The following is a 21,552-nucleotide window of genomic DNA, read 5'->3' on the forward strand; positions in this document are numbered from 1 at the left end:
TCAAGCTTTCTTCCCTCAACTTTGAGAATCTCATTTTTCACTCTCATTCAATTTTCCCAACTGTCTCGCTATTGCCAATGTCATAAAAAGGCTGGGAAAATTCAGTCCATAATTTGTTGGATGTTAGAAACTAGTTACAGATTACATTGATGTGATAGACATTGTTACAGACACTTGCACCTTCAAAATCCTAAGCTGTTCTGCCCAGAAATCTAAATAATGACATCATATTGTGTGGTGCTTATAGCATGCCTCAATATTAACCCTTTCAGACTTATATAAGACACAAACCAAGTAGCATGATCCTTTCAAATCCAGATTACCAAATCAGTTCCATTTAAAGGCAAAAGACATTGGACTGAAATATCTGTTTGATGGTGCTGTTTTAAATGGCACAATCTGTGAAAATCAGCCAAACAAGCACAGATGAATCAGATGCAAACTAAAAATTACAACCAGTGCAAATCAAGTTTCAGCATTTGTTTAGTTTAACAAACATTGTGCGAAAAGTTGGTCCCACTGGTAACTAGCGTAAATTTTCTGACTGAGACAAAAGTTCCTATTTATGACCCAGGTCAACTAATTAATTACAGCTTTACCTGCTTCTGATTTTTTTTGTACCTGGATTCTTCTAAAAGAAGATCCCATTGAACTCATCAAGGTCAGAGAGGTAGGACAGAGGATCTTTGTAGAAATCATTCTCTTTTTTATGGCTGCTGTATTCTGATAAGCAAAGCATTTAAATATCTGCAATCTCTTTGAGAAAGTAAAGAATAAGAGTGTGGCCTGGGAGGTAGATGATGTGGCAGCACAGCAGGTCGTTAAGTTGGCAGGTTGATGAGGTTATGGGGTGGTCAGGGGAGTGGTTGGGGCTTGTAGTTGGGTCAGGTCAGTGGTATAGTTCAAAGGAGATTTCCCAGAATGATACTAGGACGTAAATTCCAAATCCTCACATTTCTCTCAATGAAGTAGTTTCTCCCTCATCTCATTCCTAGTTCTCTTGCTGATAATCTTGAAATGGTGACCCTTGATATAACAACTACAGGAAACAGAATATTCTTCTTTACTCTATCAAAATTGTTCAGAATTTTGAATATCTCAATAAGACACTTCTTAAGGTTCTCTGTTTCAGGATGCATAAGCACAATTTCTCTTATCTTACCTTGTATCAACTTTCCCTCATTCCTGGTATCATATGGTTGACTTTCAACTGCTTTCTAGGCAATACATGGTGGAGGGAGTCAGGGGGATGTTCGAATTGGGTTGTAGTGATGATGGCAGTCAGACGGTCCAATGGGGAAGGGTCTACCTCAGTTGTACAGTTACCCAGGAGTTTTGTTTTCATTCCAGGACAAGGGCAAAACTATGCAACACCTCACATTTATCTAAATTAAACAATATCAGACACTCCTTGGCCCATTGGCCCATCTGAACAAAATCCCGTTATACTCTAAGATAATTTTCTTCATTGTCCACTACACCACCTATTTTGGTGTCATCTGCAAACTTATAACCATACCTCCTATATTCATATCCAAATCATTTATACAAAGTGAAGAAAAACAGTGAGCACAGCACTGATCTTTGTGGCACATCACTGGTCACAGTCCTCCAGTCTGAAAAACAACCCTCTACCACCACCCTCTGTCTCCTAACTTCAAGCCAATTGACTAACTCCCCCCTCAATCACATGATCTGTCTGCCATGCAGAACTTTATTGATCGCTTTGCTGAAGTCCATGTAGACATCTACCGCTCTGCCTTCATCAATCTTCATTGTCACCTCTTCAAAAGCCTCAACCAAGTTAATGAAACACGATTTCCCACGCACAAAGCGTGGCTTTTCCAAATGCACGTACATTCTGTCTCTAAGAATCCTCTCCACGAATGTTCCCACCATTGATGTCAGACCCACTGCTCGATAGTTTCCTGGCTTTTCCTGACAGGCTTTCTTAAATAATAGCACCCCATTAGCCGCCTTAAGTGTTCACACCAAATGTTACAATACAGCATTTTCATGAAGGTTCTCAGACCTGGATATTCAACTGCATGCAAATATTATGTTCAAGTTTTTTTTGCCTTCAAAGAGGGAACTGGGGAAAAGAAACAAATGGAAATCTTGATATTCTAGCAGAAAGAAATATGCTAATTCACTTAACAAAGAATTTAGCACTATTCAAAGATTTAGGACCTATTAGCAACTTGTAGATGATCCTAGGAAATTAGTTAGCTCAATTGGCTGGACAGTTAGTTTGCAATGCAAAGAGCTTCCAAAAACATGGCTTCAATTCCTGTACCAGCTGAGGTTACCATGGAGACCCCTCCTTTCACCTTAGGTATGGTAACTCTCAGGTTAAATTACCACTAGTCATCTTCCTTTAATAAGAGCGCAGCCCTGTGGTCAGTTAGGAGTGTGGTGACTTTACTTTTAATAACTAACAATTAAGGCTGTGCTAATTTGTGCCAAAAGATGAGGAGAGGCACTTCCTGCACATGTTCAGTGGCAGTCTAAGTTGCACCGCTCAGTGTCAATTGGCAGTATTATAACAAAAGGCTTGACACAGACTAAAAGTAACAGGCAGAACAAGGAGGTAAATGAATAGTCTGAGGGATGGTTTAGAAAGGAGGGGTTTCAATTTTTGGGACATTGAGATAACTTCTGGGAAAGGAAAAAAGCTGTTCAGATGAGATGGGCTTCACATGAACATAAATAGAACTAAATTCCTGGCTGAGAGAGTAAAATTAGTATATATAATAGGCCTAATTTTGGAAGTACCAGACAGAATAAAAGTAAGAAGATGAGGAATGGGGAAGACAAAGGGAATGCTTGACTGTTGGTAGTGAACAAAAAAAAAGTTGCCTTCAAATGGGCAAGAAAGTGATAAGGGCAGTCCTATCAAAAAGGACGCTATGCTGGATCTGATCCGAGGAAATGAATCAGGCCAAGTGAAGAATGTCAAAGCAGGGGCAAATTTGGGAAATAGTGATCAATATTAAGTTGCAAAAGGATAACGGTCAGTCATAGAGTCATAGAGATGTACTGCATGGAAACAGACCCTTTGGTCCAACCTGTCCATGCCAACCAGATATCCCAACCCAATCTAGTCCCACCTGCCAGCACCTGACCCATGTCCCTCCAAACCCTTCCTATTATATACCCATCCAAATGCCTCTTAAATGTTGCAATTGTACCAGCCTCCACCACTTCCTCTGGCAGCTCATTCCACACACGTACCACCCTCTGTGTGAAAACGTTGCCCCTTAAGTCTCTTTTATATCTTTCCCCTTTCACCCTAACCCTATGCCCTCTAATTCTGGACTCCCCAACCCCAGGAAAAAGACTTTGCTGATTTACCCTATCCACGTCCTTCATAATTTTGTAAACCTATTTAAGGTCACCCCTCAGCCTCCGACGCTCCAGGGAAAACAGCCCCAGCCTGTCAACCTCTCCCTGTAGCTCAAATCCTCCAACCCTAGAAACATCCTTGTAAATCTTTCCTGAACCCTTTCAAGTTTCACAACATCTTTCCCATAGGAAGGAGGCCAGAATTACACGCAATATTCCAACAGTGGCCTAGCCAATGTCCTGTACAGCCACAACATGACCTTCCAACTCCTGTACTCAATACTCTGACCAATAAAGGAAAGCATACCAAACGTCTTCTTCACTATCCTATTTACCAGCGATTCCACTTTCAAGGAGCTATGAACCTGCACTTCAAGGTCTCTTTGTTCAGCAACATTCCCTAGGACCTCACCATTAAGTGTATAAGTCCTGCTAAGATTTGCTTTCCCAAAGTGTAGCACTTCGCATTTATCTGAATTAAACTCCATCTGCCACTTCTCAGCCCATTGGCCCATCTGGTCAAGATCCTGTTGTAATCTGAGGTAACCTGCTTCGCTGTCCACTGCACCTCCAATTTTGGTGTCATCTGCAAACTAACTGTACCTCTTATGCTCGCATCCAAATCATTTGTGTAAGTGACAAAAAGTAGAGGACCCAGCACCAATCCTTGTGGCACTGTACTGGTCACAGGCCTCCAGTCTGAAAAACAACCCTCCACCACCACCCTCTGTCTTCTACCTTCGAGCCAGTTCTGTATCCAAATGGCTAGTTCTCCTTTTGTGAGAATGGAAAAAGAGCAAATTTTAGAGGTCTGAAAGTGAACTGGAGCAGGTTGATTGGAAATGCATTTGGTGGAAAAAAGTGGGAGATTTCAAAAGGAGGATGAAGAGGGCACACACCCATGAGCAATGAAATGGGGTACCCAAAACTCGAATATCCTGGAAGACTAAGAATATTTATGAGAATAAAAGGAGGTACCTGAGACATACCAGAAATCAGGAAGAGTATCTCAAATGCAGGAAAGGGATGCTAAGATTGGAACAGGGAAGGTTAGCAGGAAAGCATGAGGAAAGAATTGGCAGGCTGCACTAAAACAATAGTAAAATGTTCTTCAAACATATTAATAGAAAAGATTAGTGAAGGATAGAGTGGGGTCAATAAGGAGCAAGCAGGGTAAGCTGTATATTGAAGCAAAGGGTCTGGATTAGAGTGGTGCTGGAAAAGCACAGCAGGTCAGGCAGCATCCAAGAAGCAGGAAAATTGATGTTTCGGGCAAAAGCCCTTCATAAGGAATAGAGGCAGGCAGAAGAAGAGTGGAGAGATAAAATGATAAATGATAAAATAATATTGAAGCAAAGGGTATGTCAGAAATATGAAATGCGTCTTTAGCTTCTGTCTTTACCAAATTAGAAAATGGGGGCAATAGTCCAGTTGAAAATGTGAGTGCTGAGCACCTGAGCAGTATAGTGATAGAAAAAGAAGATGTGTTAAAAAGACTGGCAGCATTCCAAGTAAAGAAGTCATCAGGCCCAGATGGGATGCATCCTATATTGCTATGAGAATTAAAGGAGAAAATTGAACAGCCATTCACAAAAATTTTCCAAGCCTCTCTAAACACAGAATAAGTCCTGGGAATGGGAGAATTGTAAATGCGATTCTGCTGTTTAAGAAGGGGCAAAGGATAACCCCAAAAATTACAGACCAGTCAGCTTGACAGCAATCGTAGGAAAAGTCATGGAGGCCGTAATCCAGGATAAGGTAAATGTGCACTTAGAGAAAAATAACTTAATACTCAAGAGTCAACATATCTTGTGTAAGACAGATCATGTCTGTCAAATTCAATTGAATTCTTTGACAAAGCGATAGCAGCAGTTGATGAGGGTAATGCAGTGCAAGTTGTACATTTGAATTTCCAGAAAGCATTTGATATGGTGCCACATGGCAGGTTGGTTAGCAAATTAGAGATGTTTGGGAATGATGTTAAGGCAGCTTATAGGGTTTTAGATTTATTAATAGAGGCATGGAGTATAGAAGCAAGGAAACAATTCCCACCTCTTTAAATCATTGGTCAGACCACGTTTGGAATATTGTGTTCAGTTCTGGGTACCATATTTAAAGAAGGATATTAAGGCCCTGGAGAAAGTGCAAAGGAGATTTACTAGAATGATACCGGAATGAGGAATTTTAGATGCAATGGAAAATGAGAGAAATTGGGCTTATATTCCGTGGAACAGAGAAAATCAAGAGGTGACCTCATTAAAGTGTTTAAAATTATGAATAATTTTGACAGGATAAGGAAAGGTATTCTGTTTCCATTAGTTGATATATCCGTAACTAGGGGTCAAAAACTCAAGATTGTCAGCAAGACAGCGAGGAGTGAGATGAGGAGAAGCTGCTTTACTCAGAGAATTGTTAGGATTTGGAACACGCTGCCTGGGAGAGTGGTGGAGATGGATTCCATTGAAGGTTTCTAAAGAGAGTTGAATATATAATTGCAACTGGTACATTAGTAGGTTACAGAGATGAGGCTAGAGAATGGGACTAGTTACATTGCACTTTTGGGAACCATTACATACATGATGGGTTGAAAGGCCTCCTTCTGTACTGCAAAATTCTGTGATTCTATGATTCTAATGAAGTTCAAGTTACCTATTTTATGTCTGTGCAATGTTTAGTCTCTATGCACTTGACCTATGACCTATCAACTGTTCCTTATATTAGTGATGATTCAATTAGTGAAGTTAGATAATCAGGCAATTTCAGTAAATATGATTTTTAACTTCCAGATTACAGTCAAAAATGACAACATGGAACACAGAAATTCCTTCAAATAGATTTAATAAAAAAAGCTAGACCAGTTGTGATCTTAAATCAAGTGATTTTTCATTTATTATTGAATATTCACATTATTTATTTCAAGTAATTATTCCTGAAAATTATTACATACAGATTATTTAATATTTCCCCCTTTGCCTTCAAAGAAGCAATTGTTTAAAACACTGAATGCTCACCGAGAAAATGAAATCAAAACTGCTGTAATATATCCTGTATATCACATAAATAATAGCACAAATCATACTGATGAAAAGAAAGCTAAAACAATAAAAGATCTATCCCAGATTGAAAATGATGAAATTCCTGTCTCAAATTATTTATGAGAAAAATAGTGTTTCAAAGCTTTGCGAGAGAAGTGTGTAATAAATCTAGTGCTATTTAACAAAGCGGACATGTTGCTATGGTGATATTTCAGTAAAAAGCAAGGAGATGATCAGCAGTATAAATGTATTAAGAACATACTTCAAAGTTACAATCTCCTTTTACTTATATTTTTAAGATCTGCTTTCAAAATAATGAATAATTCACTGCGATACATGATCAAAACTTCTACAATGTCAAAAAAAGCTCCTTGTGGAGAGCAATATGTTATTTTCTCCCATCATCAGCCTGATGACAGGTATAATGGACCTCACAACCAACAATGCACCTTTCTTCAGTATGCAGTCAGGGAAAGAGTGAGAAGTTTTAGCTCGTGATGCAAAATAATTTAACAGCCACTGCAAGGAAATGTTGCACCTTTTACAATATAATCTGTCATTGAGCATTAAGCAACCATTAGTTATTCACAGAAGATGAACTCATTCGCTTGATATTCCATAGCTTGATGTTGCTGCTTTTTATTTCCAGCCATTGTAAGGACTCATTGCATTACAATCTTGTGCACAGTGTTGCAAATCATTTTCATTAATTTGTCTGGCTGATTTTTTTGGAAATCAGTCATCTCTGCCTGCAAACAGCTTTGTGATCATGGATTGGCTTATAACGAAAGCACCATGTGTACTCCTGCTGAAAATGCAGATTCGAACAGCTGATTTTAAATCCTATTTGTGAAATAAAAGCCATACTATTCAGAACCATGACAGGGAACTATTGGAGGAGTTGACAAAGGGAAACGCAAGATGCCAACTTATTTTACTATCTATAGTTCATTTAGATATGGCTATCAAGTAGCAAGCTCATGGGCAAGTCCAAGATGGCATTTTTAAGATTTGGAACTCACTAAACACAGGTGCAAAAGTCTGGATAAGGATTTGTTGTATCTCATTTTACTTTTGTTCTTTACTCTTCACTTTTGTTTTCTCCTATTGTACATTGTTCAACTATATGGGCTGCTATTAAGCAATAAAGTCATAAGAGCATAGAAGATGACCATTCTATCCATTAAGTACATGCCAGCAAACTGTGGAGCAAAACCATCTGTCCCATTCTACTACTTAATCCCTTTAGGCTTGCAAGTTCTATCAACTGCTTACCGAATTGCTCTTTGAAACCACTCCCGCTGTCCTCTTAGACTAAGAGTTCAAGATCACCATATTTCCCCACCAGCAGGCTTCAAGGTGGCAAAACACAAAATCCCATGTATGGCCCTTCTGCCAACTAACGTCCTGCTCCAAAAAATGTGGAAACTTTACAAAGTGTTGTTTACAAGTCAGAATACTTGACTGAGCTAATGTACCATCCACTGTACTATCATGAAGACTTGGTGAAGGAGTAAAGTCAGATACAGACAGAAGGCTTGTTCCTCCCATCAGTCTTTATAATAGCCTATTCATTGAACCTGTAATAGTTGCAGAGATGCATTGAACTACATCTTGTTTAATCTACAAGACTCTTCTTGTTAGACATATCCTTGCCCACAATACTCTCACACACTAGACTGCGTAAGCTCCGAAAGAAGCCATACACTCAGCATGTTCTGATGGTAGCATACACAGACTGTGAGGCAATCCAACAGTCCTTGGGTCTTTTGAGGTCCCTAGGTTTCCAACTGATGACCGAATAAGAGTCTCAAATTAAAACTGCCAGCTGTAGTTGGGTGGACTTGTCTTGAGTAAGAGTGAGGACCTCCTTTACAGAATCTTATAATCACACCAAATGCATTCTTCCCCACAACACCACCACAAAAGTCACCTGCTTCTTTAATCTTCTCATCCAACTTCTTGAACTTGCTTCACTGCCCCCTCTTCCCCCTCCTCAGCGATGAACAAATGCTGAATTTTAAAGCAAATATCTCTTCCTACTCTCACTATATGTCCATAAGCTGATTGTGATTCTCCCCTTCTTAAACAGTGGGCTGTATTTCCCCCATTTCCACTGTTTGTGAACTCTAACTTTGCAAGGACTGCAATGATACTGCTGTAATATTAAAGCAGCAGAAGGGCTTACTCCACATGCTCTTAAATGATGGAGAATACTTCACAACACAAGCACACATATAAATGGAGAGATGAAATTCAAAATCACAGAGATTATTTAATTAGCTACAGCTTAAGTACCAAATAAATAAAATATACTAGTTTATTACTGCCCTTGCTTTAAATGGAGTTTGAAATCCTGAAATTGGATTCAGTTATTTGGAATTTTTTGTGGGGTTGTTCATGGAGTATCTAACAGTTCTGGAATTGATCTGTCTCTTTTAAAAATCTCTCTGAAGGACTCTGAAGAATGTTTTGCTGAACCATAACTTTTGCCTTACAGCTTTGGCAAACAAAAGTTGATTATTTGCAAACAGCACAAATACAAGTTGTTGGCTGCTTTACATTTACCAGAGGCTTTTCTTTTTTAGCCTAGAGTTAGGGGTCATGATATTGTCGCTAGATGTTGGATAGAGTAGAATAGTGTTAACTCTTGAGCAGCTTATGATTTTAAAGCTGGACACTTAAAAGGCAGTTGAGTTCAGAAATCAAGACCACCTGACCAAACCTTCTTGGGAAGGTGTGAAGAAGCAGTTACCATCAAGACAAAGGATTATATTGCAGATAACCATCTCTCCTTCATTCCAGAAATTAAGTGAAATTAGATAAGTGGAATAATTTACTACACTATTGTGTGGGTCTCTGGAAGTTTGCTGTTCAACTTAGAAACATGGTTATAGCAACAAGCTTTGTTGGACTGTTTATTTATTTATAAAACAGTCACCATACATAGTGTGTTATAGTTGTCTTGTTTTATTTGTTTGTGAAGCCTTGAACCTCAGACATAACTAGGCTCCTTGGCGTGGTGTGACTGCCTGTAGTCCCAGCCTTGGCCAAGCATTCCAGTAATCTTTTTTAATTTAAGAATACAGAGCTGCTGTCCAATCAATCAGATTAGCCAGCAACAACACAAACTGGGACTATCTCCCAAGAAAGGATGTGGAAGTATTGCATTAAAGCAATTAATACTGCTCCCAGAATTAAATTACTTTGGGGCAACCACTGAAATCAGGCAAAGCTTTACACTTCAAATGTTTTAGCTTAGTGCTAGTAGGGCTAGGGACATGGGTGCAGTAGAAACTGCAGTGCCCCATCAAGTTCCCATTACACTGTAAACAAAAAATTCTCTCTCAAACCACCCATATCTCCTGTTTAAAATCTCAAATCTGTCTCCACTAGTCCTATACCATGAGTTAATTGGAATAGCTTTTCCATTGTCTACCTTATAAACCTGTCAGAATTGTGCACACCTCTAACAAATCTCTCCTCAACCTTCACCTTGGCTGGAGACCAACCAACTCCGGTTTCACCGGCCCAACATGGTATCTAAAACCCTGGATCCCTGGAACCATTCTGGTAAATCTCCCCTCCATCCTCAAAATGATCTACTAAAAACTATGGCAACCAGAACTGGATGTAGTTCTCTAGTTACAGCCAATACAGTTGATAAAGGCTGAACATAACTTCCTTCTTTTTATACTCAATATCTGTGTTACGAATTACAAAATTCCATGTTTTGCTAATTGTTTTCAATATGTCCTGCAGCTTTTAAAAATCATCCTGTTACCCAGTCTGTTACATGGCACCTTGTCAAACTCTTTCTCAGAATCCACAGACCCAACTTTGATTTCATTCCTTTCATTGACCTTTTCTACTAGTTCATAAAAAAAATTAGATTCATTAAGTGTGATTTGCCTTTTACGAATTTCTGCTGGCTATCCTTAATTAGCTTGAATCTCTTGGGGGAATTAACTCTGTTAATTTCTTTCTCCTTGGTAATCATATCAAACAACATAATACAAAGTACTTCAGAGTGGAATATAATCAAATCAGTCACTAATTTTACTTCCTCTGCCCTGCATCAAGGGGCATAGTGCCTTACTTCCATAACACAATTTGCTAGGAGGTGTTAGCAATTTGATTTTGAATGTAACACTTGGTTTACAGACCATATGCAATGGGAAAATATGGAAGCAGGTTTGGTTTAAGAAGTTTCTGCATTCAGAGAATCATGTACTGGGACTGTTGTGTATCCTTCTGAAGAGCCACCATGCAAGGAAAAAGATCCAAAATGGTCACTAGAAGTCATCCTCAAAATTCTTGAGAGAATTGGATGATAATTCCTTCCAGTTATTGGCATTATATCTTTCTTTCTTCATTCATTCATGGGATGAGAGTATTGCTGGCCAGGCCAGCATTTATTGCCCATCCCTAATTGCCCAGAGAACAGTTAAGAGTCAACCTCATTGCTATGGGTCTGGAGTCACATGTAGGTCAAACGAGGTAAGGATGGCAGCTTCCTTCCCTGAAGGATATTAGTGATGCAGATGGGTTTTTCTAACAATCAACAATTAATTCATGGTCTTCATTAGATTCTTCATTCCAGATTTTTAAAATGAATTCAAACTCCACCATCTTCCATGGTGGGATTCAAACCCAGGTGTCCAGAACATTACCTGGGTCTCTGAATTAACATTCCAGCAATAATACCATAATGTCATCGCCTAGAACTATATATTGTACAAGTGGGTGTCAGACAATGATGGTAGTTCCAGTTTGAGTTGACAAGTGAAATATTTTATGTTTACTTTGTACCAATATGATTTCACCATTATTTTCTGCTATCTACAATATTAAAACTAGAACAATGCGCTGAAGTATTGTAATTTTCAGAACAATGAAGAATATAGCACAGAAATCATATTTTGGCACTTGCATTTACTCAGTAAGGAAATGCTAGAAACTTGTAGCAAAATAATGCAGTACAAAATATTAGAATCTTGAGACTTCGCTGTCCCTATTATATGAGAACTAAACCTATGAACACCACGGTTAATTGGATTGTACAAAACAAATTTGCACTGGATAAGATTAACATTGGAGTGGAGATAGGGATAGTGACATGATACAGCATTCTCATGATGATTTAACCAAATCATCCTGTTTGCTATGTAAGGCATTTTTAGCAAAATCCTCTATCCCATCTATGATTGCAGAATAGCAGGCAGGTTGCCTTGCATTGGGATTACCACAGAAACTTTGTAAAAGGCAAAACCTTCATTTTCTAGCCTGTTGCCAGGGAAGGGATCTTGCATTCCTTATATATTTTACAATCCTCCACCAGACTGTCTATGCATTTGTTTTCAAGTAGGCAAGTTGTCACAATGTATCCTATACATGACAACTGCTACAGCCATGTGTGGTGTTTGTGGAAGGAGCAGATTTTTAAACTGGTGGATAGGATTCTCTTCAACTGGACTATTTTGTCCAAGATAACATTGAGGGTTGAGTATTGTAACTGTACTAAAGCTGACTAGTACAGCATATTTTCCTTCAGCTCTCAAATTGTGTTGTGTAGGTGGTGAGGTGTTTATGAGAGGGGGTGTGCTGCTGAGGAAATAAACCGTTCACGTAGAACACCACAGTTGCCACAGCATTTTTTTGCAGTTGGTCCAGATCGGATAACACTGACTCATGAGACATTGATGGTAGGTATTAGAGATAGCTATGTTATTTAATGCCAAAGGGAGGGGGTTAGACATCTCCTGCTAGACACATTCATTTATGTGGCAAGAATGTTACTTATCACCTAACAGCCTAAGCCTGGATGCTATCAAGTTCTTAACACGTATGTACAAGAAAGAGAATCACTCCTTGGAATCATAATGATGTCATGGTTTAGACCTCCAAAATATGCTCTGAGCTTTAGAAAAGCATACTTAACTAGAGCTCTTTTACAATATGGTTACTGAGATACAAAGAGACTTAGCTTGGAGGTGAATGGGCTAAGCTGCAGAGAGACAGGGGGAATCGCACAATGACCCTCTGAAATCAACACTGGATTGTCCACCTGTGGCACAAGATAAACATCTAAGACATACATTGAGTAGTATAGACACAGATCTACTTAATAGGGTGACAACGTTAAACTATTTCTGCAATGCTTTGAATTTGTTTTACGTGCATTGGAATGTGTAAAAATACTTTCAAGTATTTTCAAATTAGGTTTAAAACATACAGAAGTAACTTTACAATAACACTGAGCTCCAAACCAAAATTATTTTACACCCTTTTATGATTGATAAACTGGACGCCTTTTTGTCATTTTCTTTTGTGTCCTAGTCCTGATGCATGCAACACAAAATGTTGTTTCATTGCTTACATTGTTTTTGCTGCTCTTGGAGAAAAAAATTAAAATAATTAGAATTGTAGAGGGACTTTCAAAATGTACATGTATATTGAATTAATCCAGACTCTGATACCTACAATTTGTTTTTGCTATAAAACACAACCTAATATAACCAAATTAAAACCTGCTGTTAATGATTGATTATTAACTCTACTTTTGAAACATTCATGGTTGGACTTAAAGCTTATTTAATCAGGGTGTTTACAACTCTTTAATCTGTAGAATCATTGCTAATTTGAACAATTATTTTGTTAATGTTGTTATAACTCATCAAAATAAAATTATTCTGTCTGGATGTACTGATCTAAAAAAAATGACCTATAAGAATTTCTTGGAGACATCCCAACCCTTATTTAAAGTCTCCCAAAAAGAGGAGCAGCAATTTAATTTAGCTACTGGCACTACATAAGCTCAGCACAGTGTTTTTTTAAAACTAACATTTCTGTACATTTTCCAACTATTGTTGAAGTCTGGCTCTCAGTAGGTAAATCAGATCATGCACAGGCTTGCCGATATCAATTTATACATTAACTGGTCCACTACTTCAGAATTGTTGTTTAAAAAAAAACAGATTTTATCACATCAGTCTAGAAGTGAAAGTGGTCATAAAAGGTGCCACATTGCTCATGCAAATCTATTTGTTTTCAATATTGCAATGATAAATGGCTATAATTGAACAAGAACAAACACCTCTTATCAGAAAAATGCTTCAGTTTGGAGACCTGTATTGCACCATCCACAAACAAACTCTGAATATCAATGTTACAAGTAAGACAATAGCTCTGCATGGTGTTCAAAATTAAAAATCTCCATAAGTGTACAATTAGTAATGCTGAAAGATATTGAAGGAGGAAGCAAAGAACACATCTGTTATTTGTTAGATACTTCTGAATTAAAACATTATTAATGAACCATAAGCCAAATAATTGGGCATATTTCTAATATTATAATATTCAGACATTCACTATGGTAATCTTAAGAGTCACAGTTAAAGCTAAAATACCAAAGAAATGTTTCTCTGCTGAACCAATGATATTGCAAAACTTACTTGATTTCCACTTTTTGTTTCAAACCTTTAACACAAAGTTTACATGGTAACTCATCTAGAAACAAGTCATTTGATTCCGTAAGAATTAATAAAACTTATTCTTCAGGTTTACTAACACTGAAGATTTATGTTAAAGTATCCATATGCTTTTGTTGGAAGAAATCCACAACACTTTATCACCAATGTAACACTGTCTGTCTAATCTTTATTTGCCTGTGATAGTGCCAGTTTCACACTCAAATAAATTAACAATCATTTAACTTGTATAGTGATAATGATAATCACTACCATTTGTGCAGCTTTACTTATTGAATGGCTGTGTAGTTGGAAATCTCAGTAAGTGCCCTGTATCCAAATCCATAAATTGGTATGGAAATAGAGGAACTTTCAGGTCAACTGAAGTCAATACCACCAAACAATAAAACAAAGAACTGTGGATACCGGACGTCAGAAACAGATAGTTCTGAAGAAGGGTCACAGGACCTGCAACATTAATTCGATTTTATCTCCATTTATACTGCTTGACCTGCTGAGTTTTTCCAAAAGTATTTGCTTTTGATTCAATTAAAGTCAAGTTAAAGCATACATCTTCACAAAGTTATCAATGTAGCAAACTCAGAGAAGAGATTAAAGCAATTCAAAAGCATACAAAGATATTTATAAACAAATTAGGGGAAAGGGAAATCCTGTTGTAAAACTAAATACATGGCAAGCTGCTCATAATACAGCATTCTGCTGTTAAAACATCATAGATTTTTTTTAAAAATCAGAGTTCAAATTGATGAGCAGTTAGCATAGATTGTACCCCAATTTCTCATGTGATGAATATCCAATCAGATTGGCACCGTAACCTAAAATTTCTCATATAAACATATACTGGAAAAATGCTAGACAACCCACCGAGAACAGAGAATGAGAGATTATGGATTGGTGAAATTTCATTGTCATTCACATTATACATCAAGTCAGTGAATTAATTTGTGACCTTTTCTATTTTGAAACAGTAATGCAGTAATAACATGTAGATATACAAGTGCTATCATGACTCACCCATGCAAATAAAACTATCATATTTGTAAGATTAGGGCCAACAATATTTGTTAAAACTGGATACCATACTTCTTGTATGATAAATTAAAGGGAAAGATTTTTATTAATGCTATGTGAGGATCACTGGTGATGCCTACATTTATTGATTTATTGCTCATCTCCAATTACCCACCTTCTGCTCCAGAACTTGCTGCACCCTTGGTCATCAACTGGACAATTGTCCAGGTATGAAAATGTGTTGCTGGAAAAGCGCAGCAGGTCGGGCAGCATTCAAGCAGCAGGAGAGTTGACGTTTCGGGCATTAGCCCTTCTTCAGGAATGAATTCCTGAAGAAGGGCTCATGCCCCAAACGTCGACTCTACTGCTCCTTGGATGCTGCCTGACCTGCTGTGCTTTTCCAGCAACACATTTTCAGCTCTGATCTCCAGCACCTGCAGTCCTCACTTTCTCCTAGAATTATCCAGGAATGTCAGATATTCAAACAGAAGGACAAATCCAACCCAGCATTACCACTTCATCAACCTACTTTCAAACATTTTGAAGGCAGCAGGACAGGTACATAAGCTGGTTTAAGAGGCAGAAACAATACATTCCTTCATTAGTCAACTAATGGACACTAAGGTGATACAAAGGGTATGCAGAAGTAGCAGTGTGGGGGTTTGGAGTGTGTGACAGCAAGCAATAAACGTTCTTGCATACAATATTAAGAGCAGTAGAACATGTACCTTAGTGGAAGGTGGGTTCAATAGCAAAGATATAGTGACTGTGAGGTGACAGAGAGAAAATTGTACCACTCATGTTGGTGGAGCAGAGAAGAGAACTTTCTTCCTAAAGTGTTGGGTATTCCTCTAGACAGCTGAGACTGTACTGTTCTGGGTGGTGAGCTCAGACCAGGCTGGCATGGTGTGGTAACATGGCTTTCTCTGACTTTCCCAGGGGACGGGGATATTCCTCCTCTGCACCACCATTTCCACCAGGACCTTCAGGTCCTTTCATAAAGCAATGCAACAATTTCCCCTTGGCTGCCACCTCTGAGGTAAGTGACAGTGCTTGTCTGGATGTTCAAAGACCTTTTAAAGATGGTGCCAGTGCTCAGGATAAATGTGCATTCCACGATATTGAGGCAGCAAAGAGTTGTTCTAAGAATGGTCAGTGGTAGAATACTTGCAGAATCAAACATGAGGGACATCATTGGGGCAGGGTAACGAAACGAGGAAGTGGAAACTCGCTGAGGAAAAATCTCCATGAAATTCATCAGAATTGCCACTTTGCTAAAAAAGTACACAAAATTCAGCCCATGGGAACACCACTATCCAAGGCATTCACCGTTCTGATTTTAAAATATATCACTGTTCCTTCAGTGTCACTAGGTCAAAATCTTGGAACTCCCTTACTAATAGTACTGGGGGATCTACCTACATCAAATGGATTGCAATGGTTCAAGACAGATTGTCACCACCATTTCGAGGGGTGTTAGGGATAGACAATAGGAAGTGACCAAGTTGATAGATGAAGGAAGGCCTGTAGATGTCATATACAAGGACTTTAGTAAGATGTTTGATAAGGTTCCCCATGGTGAACTAATGCAGAAAGTGAAGTCACATGGTGTGCAGAGTGTTCTAGCTAGGTGGATAAAGAACTGGTTGAGCAACAGGAGACAGAGAGTAGCAGTTGAAGGGAATTTCATGAAATGGAGAAAGGTGACCAGTGGAGTTCACAGGAATTGGTGCTGGAGTCACGGTGGTTTGTAATGTACATACATGATCTGGAAGAGGGCTTTGTCGGTCTGATCAGTAAGTTTGCAGATGACATAAAGATTGGTGAAGTAGCAGAAAGCATAGCGGACTGTCAAAGAATACAAGAGAATATAGATAGACTGGAGAGCTGGGGGGAGAAGTGGCAGATGGAGTTCAATCCAGGTAAATGTGAGGTGATGCATTTTGGAAAGCCTAATTCTAGAGCGAACTATACTGTAAAGGAAGAGCCTTAGGAAAAGTTGAAGAGCAGAGAGATCTGGGAGTGCAGGTCCATTGTACCCTGAAGGATAGAGTGATCAAGAAGGCATATGGTATGCTTGCCTTCATCAGACTGGATATTGAGTATAAGAGCTGGCAGATCATGTTAAATTGTACAAGATTTTGATACGGCCGCTTTTAGAATATTGTGTACAGTTCTGGTCGCCACATTACCAAAAGGATATGAATGCTTTGGAGAGTGTGCAAAGGAGGTTTACGAGGATGTTGCCTGGTATGGAGGGTGCTAGCTATGAACAGAGGTTGAGTAGGTTAGGATTGTTTTCATTAGAAAAAAAGAGATTGAGGGGGACCTGATTGAGGTCTACAAAATCATGAAGGGTATAGACAGGGTAGATAGAGATAAGCTTTTTCCCAGGGTGAGGGATTCAGTAAAGAGAGGTCAAGCATTCAAGGTGAGAGGTAAAAAGTTTAAGGGGATATACTCGGCAAGTACTTTACACAGAGGGTGATAGGTGCTTGGAACACGTTGCCAGCAGAGGTAGTAGGAGCAGGCATGGTATATTCATTTAAGATGCGTCTGCATACATGAGTAGGTGGGGAGCAGAGGGATACAGATGCTTAGGAATTGGGCGATAGGTTTCAACAATGGACTTGGATTAGCTCAGGCTTGGAGGCGAAAGGGCCTGTTCCTGGGTTAGAAATTTAATAAAACCTGTCCCAGCCAGAAATGCCCACATCCACAAGGATTACCCTTGAGAAGTTGGTGATGAACTTCTTTTAAGTTGTTGCACTGTGGCAGATGGAGTTCCAAGATTTTACCCCAGTACCTATGAAGGAACAGGAATATAGCTTCAAGTCAGGATGATGGGTGAAATGGAGGGGAAATTACAGGTGGTTATGTTGCCATGTGTCTACTGCCTTGTCCTTCCGCAATGGTTCCAGTTTGGAAGGTTCTACTGAAAAGGTTTTGAGAATTGCTACAGTACCGTGCATTTTGAATCCAGTATGCAAGACATCACTGTCTGCTGCTCGTGGAGAGAATGAATGTTGAAGATGCTAAATGAGGTCCCAGTCAAACAGACTGCTTTGTCTTGGATTGTGTTGAGCTTCTTGAGTGTTATTAGAGCTGCACTCATCCAGGCAAGTGGAAGATATTTGTCTTGCAGGTGGTGGACAAGCTTTGAGATGACAGAACTGCAAAACTTCCAAACTCTGACCTGTTCTTGTAGCTCTAGAAGTTGCGTGGCTGACTGAGTTCAGTTTCTGATCAATGTTTGGATATTGATATTGAAGGATTCAGTGATGATAATGCCATTGAATATCAAGGGAAATAGTCAGATTCAGTAAAACAAAATCAAGAACTGCAGATGCTGGAAATCTGAAACATAAACAGAAATTGTTAGAGAAACTCAATAGGTCTGGAAGCATCTGTGGAGTGAAAGGAGAATCAATGTTTCAAATGCACTGACCTTTCATCAGAATTTTTTTTTCATCAGATGCTGCCAGACTCTCAGTCTTTCCAGTCTGTTCTGTTTAGTTGAATTCAGTCTAGTTACAGATGTTCTCAGTCTGGCACTTAACTAGCAAATCATATTCATACCATACATCAACCCAAGGTCAAATGTTGTCCAGACCTTGATGCATGCAAGTACAAACTGCTTCATTATCTGAGACGTTACACCAAGCACTATACAGCAATTATCTCCACTTTTGACTTTATGAATGAGACGTAGCTAAAGATGGTTGGGCCTCAGACCCTAGCTTTGGAAATTCCTGCAACAATGTTCTGGGGCTGAGGTGATTGGCCTTCAACATCACAACAACCTTCTTTGGATTGAGAATGACTCTAACCTGTAAGACCCCCCCCCCCCCCTCACACACACACACACACACACACCACACACACATATACACACACACACACACACACACACACACACACACACACACACACACACACACACACACACACACACACACACACCCTAACATTTCTATTAACTCTAGTGTTGCTGGCCATCATATTCAATGCAGAAACTGATGCAGTGGTCCAATTGGTTTCCCTCCTCTTTGACTTTTCAGTAGCGGTTGGTCCAACCAAATAACTTATAAGTCCATTCAAATAGCAGTTAAAAGTTAACCACATTTTGGTAGGTCTGGAATTACATGCAGGTCAGACTGGATAAAGATGGCAATTTTCCTTCCCTCAAAGACATTAATAAATCAGGTAGGATTTTAGCTGCAAGGTGAATGTGCTTGAAAGCTGTGAATTATCTCATTGGGGAATATACTTTAGCATGTTGCTCAGACATAACAGTGGCACTGTGAATCCATTGAATTTTTTAAACTCTTTATAGGGATTTATTTGCTGCCCAACCTTTAATGCCCTTGTGAAGGTGAAGGCTCAGAAACCTCCAGTGAGTAACCTCTACTCCTGAAAGTCTGCCCAGCATCTACAATGTACAAGTCAGGAATGCAATGAAATACTCTTCATGGGAATGGATGACTGGAGCTCCACCAACACTTCAGAATCTGAACTTGGTGTCTCTAACATTAATTCCAATAATAGATCATAGATGCATAGAAATTTGGAGCACACATGGCTCATTTTGGATACATGCATTTCTCAACAATGTGTTCATTTTTTCAAAGATATTAATAGCTAAGTGACATTTAGATTTCCTCAACTATACTCACTGCTCCACAATGGAGTCATAGAGATATACAGCACAGAAACAGAATCTTCGCTCCAACTCGTCCATGCCAACCAGATATCCTAACCTAATCTAATCCCATTTGCCAGGACTTGGCCCATATCCCTCTAAACCTTTCCTATTCATATACCCATCCAGATGCCTTTTATTGGCACTTTTACCTAAGTACTGTGGAAAGTGGATAATATCACCATGTGCTGGCACCATCTTGAATTACAGTACAAATTCCTGATAAATAGTATAAACTGTAGAATATCAAATGAATTGACATTAAATTGATATTACTAAAACTGAAACAGCTTCAAAAGTTCACCTTTCCCCCTACATCAACTTCACCTGCTCTGCTCCACCAGTCACCACCATCTGACATTGTCTTTAGGGTCCTGGAAACGTGTTTCTTTTCCGCCTCCATTGGCACTGTTGTTTCCACTCTTGCTGCCTCTGCACTGAAGACTGTTACACTGTGTGGGTCCCGCACCTCCTCCTACTCTGACAGTTAATAGACGGGTCCTGGCTCTGGGTCAACCAATGGGGTCCTGACCTCATCCATCCAGCTGAATAGATGTAACCTTCTCTTGTTCGGTTCATCAAGGCACTTCATGCCATGTGACCTTCTCCTTTTTCAAAGAGACATTTTCTTGTCCCTTAAGCCAAACCATATCATAATGACATTCTGGTTCAGGATTCTTCAATCCCAGGGCATCAATGTGGATTTCAACAGTTTCTTCATTTCCCCTTCCCCCACCTCACCCTAGTTCCAAACTTCCAGCTCAGCATTGTCCCCATGACTTGTCCTACCTGCCTATCTTCTTTTCCACCTATCCACTCCACCCTCCCCCCGCTCCCAACCTATCACCTTCATCCCCTTCCCCACTCACCTATTGTACCCTATGCTACTTTCTCCCCACCCCCACCCTCCTCTAGCTTATCTCTGCACCCTTCAGGCTTTCTGTCTTTATTGCTGATGAAGGGCTTTTGCCCGAAACGTTGATTTTACTGCTCCTCGGATGCTGCCTGAACTGCTGTGCTCTTCCAACACCATTAATCCATACTCCCTCTACAGCCCACTTCAAACTGACATTATTTTCCACCCACACCATTAAAACAGATGTTCTTTTCTTCTTCTGTTCAAGATGGTCTTCTCCCCTACATCATCATTTCAAGATTCTAAGTGGCACTGAAGGGATAAGAGCCTGATAATGATATGCTGATTGAGCGCCCATTATGCTGTCAGTGTCAAGGCTGGTGATTTAAATAAGTTTGAACTGACTTTAATATAGAAGAGCTGAAAGTCCAAGGATAATTTAGATTTTGGGTTTGGATCAAATTTAGTTTGATTCACATCAAGAAGTTTTAGTGAATGCTGTTCTACAAGAATACCATAGAAACCTTAGACTGGAAGAGGCCCTTATATCAAAACAAATCCACTGCTGCTGTGAAACTACTGTAGTACAGAATCTGCCCTTTCTATAATATTCACAAAATACTTATATGAATATTCCTAAATTACAGTTGCTCACCCATCCTTGCAACAGCATTTTTGTGTATTGTGAAGTATTTAATCATCTTAGACAATAACCCGGGTTCACGTCGAACCTCTCCACAGGTGTATAATAGCATGCTTGAACAGGTTGATTCAAAAACGTAAAATATACACATATTATGCACTTTGTTTCTAATCAAATACATATTCAGTTTTTTCAAGAAGTTAGTTAGTTCACCCTCTCCAGCTTTGTTAGGAGGCTTGACTATGTTTGTATTCAAGATGACCAACTCTGAATTTTGTATGTACAGTTTAGGAAACAGGATAAATTTTCTAATGCAAATATCATTCACTTACTTAGATGTTATTTCAATGCAATTAATCACACCATTTTTATAAGAAATGAAACACATTGCCAATACTTTTGTTTTCAAAATCATATCACAGCGTACAAGTATGAAAATTATAAGTCTGATAATTGCTTTCATTGTTCTG

The sequence above is a fragment of the Hemiscyllium ocellatum genome, chromosome 5, assembly GCF_020745735.1.
Source record: "Hemiscyllium ocellatum isolate sHemOce1 chromosome 5, sHemOce1.pat.X.cur, whole genome shotgun sequence".
NCBI classification, from domain to species: domain Eukaryota; kingdom Metazoa; phylum Chordata; class Chondrichthyes; order Orectolobiformes; family Hemiscylliidae; genus Hemiscyllium; species Hemiscyllium ocellatum.